Here is a 10,604-nt window from a genome sequence, read left to right as displayed (position 1 = left end):
TTCTCTGTATCTCCTCACCTATCCTTTTTGCAAACTCTGTATCTGTTACCTCTTTCCTCTCTAAATATCATCCCTCTAATCTCCAAGTCTCTCTCTACTTTTCTCTCTTCCTCACTACTATCTTTACCTGACCTATCTTTCTGTGTCTCAACTTCTCATGTTGCCTCCTCTCTCCACATCACCCTTTCTCCCACCTTGTATTTCTCTATACTTCTCTCACACACTCACCTCTCTGCGTCACCCGTTACTGACTTTGCCTCTACCTCCTTCTAACTCCCCTTTCTTCCTCTCTTACCCAACTTTCTACTTTAACCCCTTGGTGTACCTCACTCCCTCCCTCTACATTTCCTTCTCCATATCTCTTGCTCTTTCTACCTCACACTAAAACTCTAGCTACCCTTCTATGTCGCTGTTCACCCATTACAAGTTCTATCTGCCTGTATCTTTAGGGATACCACACCTTTTTCCCTTTACCTTGTATCTCTCACTACTCACCATCTCTACTGCTTCCTCCATTATCCCTGTACTTCAGTTCTCCGACTGTACTGCTCGCTTTACCTTTCTGTCCTCCTTCGGCCTCCGTTACTCTTGTGCAGCGAAGCTGGAGGTCACTATCTAGAAAAGTGTACACATAGAAAGAGAAACGGATGGACAAGCTAGAACAAGAGAATTAAGTCAAACATTATCAGATTGCAGCCCATGTAATAGTGAAAATCCTAAGAGCAGTGCTTTGAAGATCAGCGTTGCAGTGAGAATGTTTGTTGTGAATAATTTCAGGCGCTATGTGCATGTCTCGTTTTCTTATCACGCACTAGTCTTCTAACACTCGCCAGGGCTATGTTACATTGTCTTGCTGACAATGGAGGGGGAGGGCACTAAAGTCCACATCAACGATTGTTGTTGAAACAAAACATCAAGATTCAAGTACAAAAAGAAACAGCTTAATTCGACCTTGTCAGACCTTCTTTGTACTATTTGAAAGGCAGACGCATGTAAGGGTGAGCTTCAAGCTGTTTTTGTCCTTGTATCAGTTTCTGCATGTTTAACATATAACTCAGCAGTGTCCGTGATAAAGTTGTGTTGAGGTGCCAGGCTTTCCCCAAAAAAACATAAGGCACAGCTCAGGGGTCTTGATCATCTTCTGTACCAGAAAGGACATAGCAGAAACAGGCATGGCCCGTCCTTTAGGGCAGAGGGGCCACGCCCCCTCACCTTTTGCCCCTCATAAAGAGTGTCTGTCAGGCTGAACAAAGGTCAGCCTGACAGACAATCTTCATGTTCAGGTCAGGCAGCCAGGAGCAGACATGCGTGATTTGCACAGACTCCTGGCTGCCTGAGCTGAACTTTGCTGGGCTGAGGAGGTCACAGCTCCTATGGGCGTGACCTCCTCGGCTCAGCAGAGGTGCCTCGAGGCCCTCCCCTGGGTGACGAGGAAAGTGTCACCCATTGACTTCGACCTGGGCGCTTTAGGTTTAACGCTGAAACGCCCAGGGCGAGTGTCAATCAGTGACACTTCGTCACAGAGTGGGGTTGGGTCAGCAGTCTCACTGACCCCATCCCACTCTGTGACGAGGCTGGGACTGCTGCCTTCCCTCATTGGCTGAAGGCAGCAGTCCCAACCCTCCTGGGACCTCTGAGGCTGAAGGTAAGTGTGTGTGTGTGTGTGTGTGTGTGTGAGTGATCTTTTAAAATGAATGTTTGGTGCGTGCATGCATGTTTGAATGTTATGACTGTTATTAATGGTTGTGCGTGCGTGTGTGTGTGTGTGTGTGTGAAAGAATGAGTGTGTGTGTGATCTTTTTAAATGAATGGTGCGTGCATGCATATTTGAATGTTATGAGTCTTGTTAATGGATGTGTGTGTGTGTGTGTGAGATCTTTTAAAATGAATGTTTGGTGCATGCGTGCATGTGTGAATGTTACAAGTGTTGTTAATGGACGTACATGCGTGCATGTGGGATGAATGAGTGTGTGTGTGCTTCCCACCCCCCCAACCTCCCCCTAAAGCTGCCGCCCGCCACTGAGCAGAAATAGCTAGTTTGCTATCATAGATTAGACAAGAGATGTCCAGCACTTAGGGTGACGATCCGTCCGTAATTCACAGGAGGTGTTCTGTAAATTAACTCTAATATCTGTTATCCATAAAGGAGGTTTTGACGGAAGGAATTTGTCCATTATTTTAGCTTTTGTGCTAAAAGACAAACGTTAATTCTGACAGTTGAAGTTGATCATCTGAAGTAGAAGGGAGGGGTTCTCCTGTGCTGTGACCCCAAGGAAGGAAGGGGCAGACAGCTAATCAAGAAACAAGTCTTCTTGCCAGGGTGTCTGCTGCCTGAAAGAAATGTAAATCTATGCAATTTCTTATTCTGAAAATGTAAAGGCTTCTTGGGAGCCCATATAGATCTTAATTGATAGAGTTCACTTTAAGCTTCCTGAAGACCAAAATTTATTCTTTTTGACAGGTATTGGAAGGGTGTTCCAAGCTGAGCTATGGAGTGAATGTTTTTAGTGGACAGTTGTTAAATTTTTTGCAATAGGTACAATCTGCGTATGTCTAAAATCTGTTCCTTGGAAGCACTTTTTTTTATCTTTAACCTAAAGTTGTTTGCACATTTTGTGGCAGCCTATCTTATACTATGTGTAATGCAAATTGAAAATAATGACTTACACATTCACAGTGCTCTGAGACGGACAGGGACCTCCTAGAACTAAAAAAACACACAAGTCCCTATTCACTACTGTACCACACAGGATGCAATTTCTACAGTATGGACCTCTGGTTGAACATGAACATATGCAGTTTTAATTTAAGTTTTTTCTCTTTTATATTCAGTACCTGATGGTAAAACAATCAACAAAATAGTCACAGAATATTTTTTCCCCTCAGCCACGCCTTTGATTCCACCTCTATGTTCACTGATCCCATTGCACTATTACAGTATCCATACTTTTTTTAATGCAATTCAACCGCTGCATTCAATAGCTATGAAAAGACTGAAAAAGCCAGTGATATTAGCATATGGGGCTCTGCAGTCTGTCACATTCACTGTGTACCGTTTTTCTTTAGATATTGTGTCAAACTAACTTGTGATCTGCATTTACTTAACACAATATACTGTGTACTATTCATCTGAAAGCCTGTCAACTTTTGTCAAAGGGGATTGAGGAAAATAAATGAATCTGGTCAGAGGCTTAATTGCACTAGGTGTTACCAGGAAACATGGGTTCAAAGCCCAGCTTCCTCCCATGGCTAAATTGTGTGATCTGAATCAAATCAAGTTACTTTATGTGTCAATTTACTTGATAGTGAATTTTAGAGCACTATCAAGTAATTCAGTTTGAGGTGGACCCTGTACTAAAACCTCACTTGTATGTGCTTTAATAGCCTCTAATGTTCCGCCATCGATAAAAATAATATTGACATGATGCAGGGGACACCAGACAATTGGTTCACTTTGTTCACTCATTGCTTTTGCAGGAGGAAGGATTAATAAATGTTTTAAAGTTCACGTTTAGAAGCTTTCACTTCAAGTAAAATTTAATGCAATGTTGTGATATAATGTACTACATTGAAGCTCCTGAATATGTTAAAGAAACACTTTCTACATATTAAAGTCTTTATCGTGTTCTTATATTTGGTTTGTTGTGTTATTTCCATTCCTGAATATTTTGGAGGTTCTGCTTCTTATTTGGCTGAGCCAGACAACTGGTTGGCCTTGGCTCGACTGCAGAGCCAATTAAAGATATGGACAGAGAGGGCAATTGCCCAGGGTCCAGCCTTCCAAGAGGCCGTCCTTTGCCCGCCCTCCACATATGCTACCAATGCACCATTGCACCACAGAGTTTGTCAGGGTGAGTGCTGCTTATTCAACCGATTGTCAGTGCCTCTTCTGTTTCTGGCCTCTCTGCTGGGGCTACTCCCAATAATACTTTCCAGTACACATAGAGGCCTCATTTTGTCAAATTTTAGGAATTGTTGAGCCTTGTTCTTTTCTTCCTCATTTGTCTGGTTCTTAGGAATGACCCTATGAATCAGTTGCCAAGGATCTCCCATCTGATCTCAACTACATCCTGCTATTTAATTTTCCTTGTTTTGTGGTCCAGGCTCACAGTTCTGATATAAATGCTGAGTCCCTGACCCACATTCTAATCCAGCAGTCAGGCCTTCTTGTTGCTGTGAGTCTACAGACAAGTTGTGGGTATCTCACATCATGACATAGGTGTAATATCGTCGCCCACACACTCTGCTCCACTTCATTAACTTTTTTAGGTTTGACGTCCAGTGGAGGGTGAGGTGAGTTAGCTATTTTTGTGCAACTTGTCTAAAGTAGCAGGAGGTGAAAAAGTCGCTTACCTTAATGTTTCCCAAACTCTGCCATAGGTTTTAAAATGTTTAGAAACACAATCAAAATGTTGCTGTTGTTTTCTCTCCAAGAAAGATTGGGCAGATTTGAGTAGGGGTGATGCCCTTGACACTATGCTCAAGGGCATCAATTTACTGTTGAGCAGGGACATAAAGCACCATGATTATAGGATACCTAAAGACAGTCTCATACATAGCACAGTGAATAAATAGTGAAGCATGAAAAATAGTAAATAAATGCATTGATAAAGTAGTATGGTATTGCTGCTCTTCGAATGTATCAGTAAAATTGACATTTTGTCCTGAAATTTTGTCTTGAATTTTGACCTGTTGTCCTGATTTTTTACAGTTATGCCCTGAACCGTCCTCCAGGTGAGGTGGTCACCCTACCAGTATAGAGATATGTTTCTGTTTTTTTAATGGGACCATCTTCTTATGTTGGGTTTTCTGCTATGGAGAGAAGTGACCTAACACAGGCTCTGGTTTTGGCACTAGGTTTATTTGTAAAAATATTGATCTTTGCCTCCATCTGATATGCCTGGAAGGAGCACACCTCTGTGGTATCTTATCAGGTTTGAAAAGGACGTCTGACATCCAAAGTATTCTAAATCTGTGCCCCAAAAGGCCCGGGACAGGTGGCGACCCTTTGGCCAACAACAATGGGTGTCTTATTTCCTCCTTACTTGATGTGACGGTTTCCGCCTCAAAAACTGGTGTATCCAGTGTGTCATAGGCTGTAGTGCAAAGATAGGGTGACCATACATCCTTGATTTCCCCGGACAGTCCCTGTTTGCAGTAGTCTGTCCTAGAGTCCGACACTTTTGACAGTTTTAAAAACATGTCCCGGTTTTTGGAGGAAATGTAGCTGGTCCTGCATAGCAGCACTGAAATGTTAAAGATATAGGGGGTTATTACAACTTTGGAGGAGGTGTTAATCCGTCCCAAAAGTGACGGTAAATTGACGGATATACCACCAGCCGTATTACGAGTTCCATAGGATATAATGGACTCGTAATACGGCTGGTGGTAAATCCCTCACTATACTGTCACTTTTGGGACCGATTAACACCTCCTCCAAAGTTGTAATAACCCCCATTGTCATTTCCACAGGTGAAAAGTAATTGAGCTTGCTCCAGGCAGCACAGGAGGAGGTGGTTTTGAGCCTCGGTTCAAGCTACCAGCAGATGGAAGAAGCTGACTCGGGGGCAGAGAGTAGGTCCATGCTTTTTGCCATAGATGTTTTGTAAATTAACAGTTTTAAAGAGCAAGCGCATTCAACTTTCAGAACGAGTCTGCGCTGGGCACAATTAGGCAGGATACACAAGGTTCACAATCTTTTACTTATCAAGGTGTCTAGTAGACCCTCTAGGTGTAAATAGCATATTCAGTCAGATCAGTTATCACAGTGTTTGAAGGTCACTGCCATACACACTCACACACATTTCTTATATGCCCTTTCACCCTTTAGTCCTTCTTCTTTGTGTAGCCTGTCGCGGTTATGCTTTTCAGTATCTGGACACCCTATGCAAGGAACGAAATGGCCCCCTGGTCTTGCAACAAAGTCCCTAAGCAAAACCTCATTGGGACCTCTCCTTCCTTCTGAGGCACGAGGTGGTTCCTCAGAGACCCTGAATGAATTCCAGCACAGAAAGGCCAATCCCACAATGAAATGTGCCCAGTTGAATAGTGAGCATTTCCAAGCAATAAACGTCAGGGGTTCTGGTGATTTCCATCTGCTGGTAATAAACTGTTTGGCTCCTACGAATCCCAGGTCTGAGAATCTGGGTGTTAAGCTGTGTTTCATATGTCTATGGTATAGTCCCAATAATCATATTTCCCACTTGTGTAAGTCTGAGCGCTCTGTGCATGTTATTAAGCTAGTGGTAATGATAATCCAGTAATTGTGTACGTTAGTATAAGTCCATAAGAAATACAGCAAGTCGGTATTTACAAGAGGGCACCATGGACAGGCTACCTCAGTTCTATGATAATACCAATTTATTTTGGCAGGAGTAAGATAAGCCCTGTGTACAATATAAAGCTGAATAAGCTTAAACTGTGCATTTCTCGGTATGTGTTTTGGTTCTTCTAACAGGGCAGCCTATTCTTTGTCCAAGCAAGGGTGTGTCAAATCTGCCTCCCAACGGTGACGCAACTGGGGAAGTTGTGAGGCAGTCTGGGAATGAAGGGAGTCAGCAAACCAGCTTATGAGGTGCCTACCTCTGTCCATAAAGTGCAAATATTGAACTGTGAGGTGTGTTGATGGTTCACTAGTTAGGTCACCCCAGTGTCCCCCTGGTGTTGCGAGCAAGGAATTATATAAAAGAAATTGACCTGGGTGGTAGGCCGTCATCAGCCATCAACACTTTAAGTGATGCTTGAATACCATCCCTGTATAGATCACCCAGCGTGTGCAGTCCTGCTGCATGCCATGTGGTTAATTCAGCTGAGGAAGTGGGTCTATCTGGCCTTGGCGTTCCCAGTAGGACCAGGCACGGGGCGTAAGGCAGTGTCTGTTTAGTGATGGTGAGAAAACGTTGGTGACAACGATAAGCTATCCTTAGCAAAAATAAATCAGCTGTGTGCCTGCCTGCACAAGGGTGAAGAAGATGTAGAAAGGCTGCCACTCTCCAACTAGGTGATGTTGTGGCTGTGTCTGGCAGTTGCAGTCCTGTCAGCCACTTAGCAATCAACTGGATTTGGAAGGCTAGGTAATAGTGTTCGAAGTGCGGGACAGCCAAATCCCCTTGTCTGTCGGTAAGCGAAGATTTGCCAGTGCTATCCTACATCATAATCCATGCCAGATAAATTCACAAATCTGTTTATCAAATGCCCTAAAGAATGATGGTGGGATATGATTAGTTAGGTTAGTGAAAAAATATAGTAGTCAAGGCAGCACCAGCATCTTCAATAGAGCTACCCTTCATGCCACTGTCAATAGCAAAGTGAGCCAGAAGGCCACTTCAGCCTGTGTTGATGTTACCGTGCATGTGATGTTGCCATCAAACAGATCAGTGAGAGAGTGGTACACCAGCACTCCCAAATAACAAAATGTATGCTTCTGCCAGGTTAGGGTTGCTCCCTCAATAACTGTGGTCAGAAACAGTAGGCAGAAAGGGGAAATAGGCATGAATTGGCCCAGTTCACCCGTAGGCCAGATGTAGTTGCGAAACGGGCTTATACTAATGGGATAGAGTCATGTATGCTGTATGTGTCTCTGACATATAGTAGCATATCATCTGTGTATAGTGAAATCACGTGTTCCATCTCCTAAAGGAATATCACAGTTTATAACCCTGATTGCCCATGCTTAACGATAATGGTCTAATTGCTAGAGAAAACAATAAGGGCGATAGTGGGCAACCCTACTTTGTTCCCCTGTGTATTGGGATTGCATTTGAAAGGAGGGGTTCCATCTTGACCCTTATTAGGGGGTCAATGTAGAGCAGTCACACCAGTTGCAAAAAGCAGAGTCCAGTTCCGAAGCGTTACAGTGCGTCAAAGAGGTACTCCTACTCAAGAGAGTCATAGGCCTTTTCAAGGTCTAAGACCAAGCATCCCGCATGAGGCCAGGCAAGGTGGGCATAAGTCATGACTCTGAAAAATTGAGGTAGGTTTAATGAGGTATTACAGGTAGGGACAAACCCATGTTGGTCTGTGTGAACTAGGCAGGGGACCAGTGAGGCCAAGAGGTCTGCAAATATTTTTGCAAGTATCTTATAGTCAGTATTAAGTAGAGCCAGTGGTTGATAGGAACTGGTGAGGAGAAGGGGGCCCTTATTGGGTTTGGACAGAGAAACAATATTTGCCACCCTTTGGGAAGTGGTGAGGCTACGTACGGTTAAGGCCTCCTCATACATTGCAAGTAAACGTGGAGCTAGTGTGGGAATAAAAGCCTTGCATAACTAGATATATAGATAGACCATCAGGTCCTAGAGATTTGCCAGTGGCTAACCCCCTGATTGCCTCTGTGACTTCAAACAGTGAGATGGGGCCATTGAGTTTTGCGCGTTGTTCCATTGTGATGCGGGGTATACGCCTCTAGATTGGGGGCTGTTTGGGACTGCTACACCTGTGTGTAATACTTAGTTTGTTATGGATAGCATGTTGTGTATAAAGGATGGAGCCAGCCTCAGTGCGTGGCATTGATATAGGGTGTCTTGGTTGCTCCTGCCTGATGAGCCATGCCAGCAACTGCCCAGTTTTATCAGCTGTTGCATGTATGTGTGCTAAATGCAGCATAATTAAGACAACCCAATATTTCCATTAGGGCAGCGTGTTCGCCTCGTACACCTGTTACCTGTTGTTCGGTTCTGGGATCATTAGCTACCTGTGTCTCCAGTTATAAAAGTGTGTTCTCCAATCATGAGAGATCCCTGTTAATTGTCTGTCTCATATTTCCCTGCACTCCCAGGCTGTCATTCCTCAGTGTTACCTTGAAGGCGTCCCACTCTGTCAGCTTTGTGGACGCCATATTAGTGTTATTTTCGAAATACTCAGTGATCATTGACCCTAGGGAGGCGCTAAATGAAGGATCCTCCAGCTGTGCAGGCTGCAAGCGCCATGTAGGGGCGGGGGAGGCGCTTCGGCCCATTGTAGTTGTAGCTTGTGGGGATTATGATCTGAGTGGGTACGCCCCATGTATTCTATGACTGTGATAGATGAAAGTAGTGTTGGTGTTCCTACTATTCTGTTGATACGGACATGTAGGTGGTTTGGTACCGAGTGAAAGGAGTACGCCTTGGTGACTTGGGGCCAGATGTACAAAACGCGCATTGCGATGCTCATTTCCATCTTGCGAGTCGGTAACTTGGTTACCGACTCGCAAAATGGGAATGCGACTCGCAAATAGGAAGGGTTGTTCCCCTTCCTATTTGAGATTCGCATCGCAATGCAGAATTGCTTTGTGACCGTGAACACGGTCGCAAAGCAATTCACAGTTAGCACCCATGTGAAGTGGACCACTGCCTGCTCTGAAAAAATGAAACCAAATGGTTTCATTTTCTCGAGTGTATTGCAACTCGTTTTCCTTTAAGGAAAACGGGCTGCAATACAAAAAAAAAACTGCTTTATTAAAAAAGCAGTCACAGACATGGTGGTCTGGTGTCTACAGCAGGCCACCATCCCTGTGAGTGCAGGGAATCGCAAGGGGGTCGCAAATTGCGACCCACCTCATTAATATTAATGAGGTGGGTCTTTGCAACCCCCTTGCGATTCGCAGATGGTGTCAGAGACACCATCCTGCATATGGGTTTGCGAGTCGCAAACCCGTACTTACCTACATCTGGCCCTTGGTTGGCAGCCCTCCAAAGTTCAACTATCTGCCATTGACGGAGCCAATCCATCAGCGCTTATGTATTAGTGGTTGCCATAGTGCGGGGTAGTGGAGAAAAAGAACGGTCAAGAGCAGTGTCTAGGACACTGTTAAAATCCCCCCAAGAATCCATGGCATTTCACTCCATCTAGATAGAACATTGGAGAGAGTATGTAAGAAGGCCGTTTGCTCTGTATTAGAGGCGTAAATGAAACTAAGAAGAATAAGGTGGTCGTCTAGTTTGCCTTTCACTAGTACAAAGCAGCCTTCCAGATCCATGAGCGTATCATCAGCTGTAAACAGGGTTATGGGTTTAACCCATAGCAATAACCCTCTAGCGTAAGTGGAGTGGTTTGTGGCGAATACTTGCCCTCGCCAATGTCTTTGCAGCTTGAGGGCTTCTGAGTGAATGAGGTGAGTTCACTGCAGTAGGGCATTGTGCGTGGCTCGCCTCTTCAGATAAGAGAAGACAGAGTATTGTCGTAATGGCGTGTGCATGCCCCTCAAGTTCCCCCTAAGAATTTTAAAATGGGTCATGTTGTAAAGGTATATGTCTCCCAAATTCGGAGGGGCATGATGGCATCTGTGGGAGTGCAGTGGCATGTTATGTATACATAAAGGATCTGAGGGGGAGTTAGTAGCCGTAGTGTGCCGATAGTCTGCACTATTTTTGTACTAACCTGTAATTGAAAACCTGAATTACTATAAGAGCAGAGAAGCAAGGGCCCATATTTATACTATTTTTGCGCCGCATTTACGTAATTTTGTGACGCAAAAGTGCCACAAACTTACAAAATATAATTGTATTTTGTAAGTTTGCACCACTTTTGCGTCAAAAAGTGACGCATATGTGGCGCAAAAAAGGTACAACTATGGACCAAAGTGTGTCCTGCCCAAACCATTAGATAACAGGAACTTAGCTAGAGTC

Source organism: Pleurodeles waltl, chromosome 6 (genome assembly GCF_031143425.1).
Source record: "Pleurodeles waltl isolate 20211129_DDA chromosome 6, aPleWal1.hap1.20221129, whole genome shotgun sequence".
NCBI lineage: Eukaryota > Metazoa > Chordata > Amphibia > Caudata > Salamandridae > Pleurodeles > Pleurodeles waltl.
Note: the sequence above shows the minus strand (reverse complement) of the source record.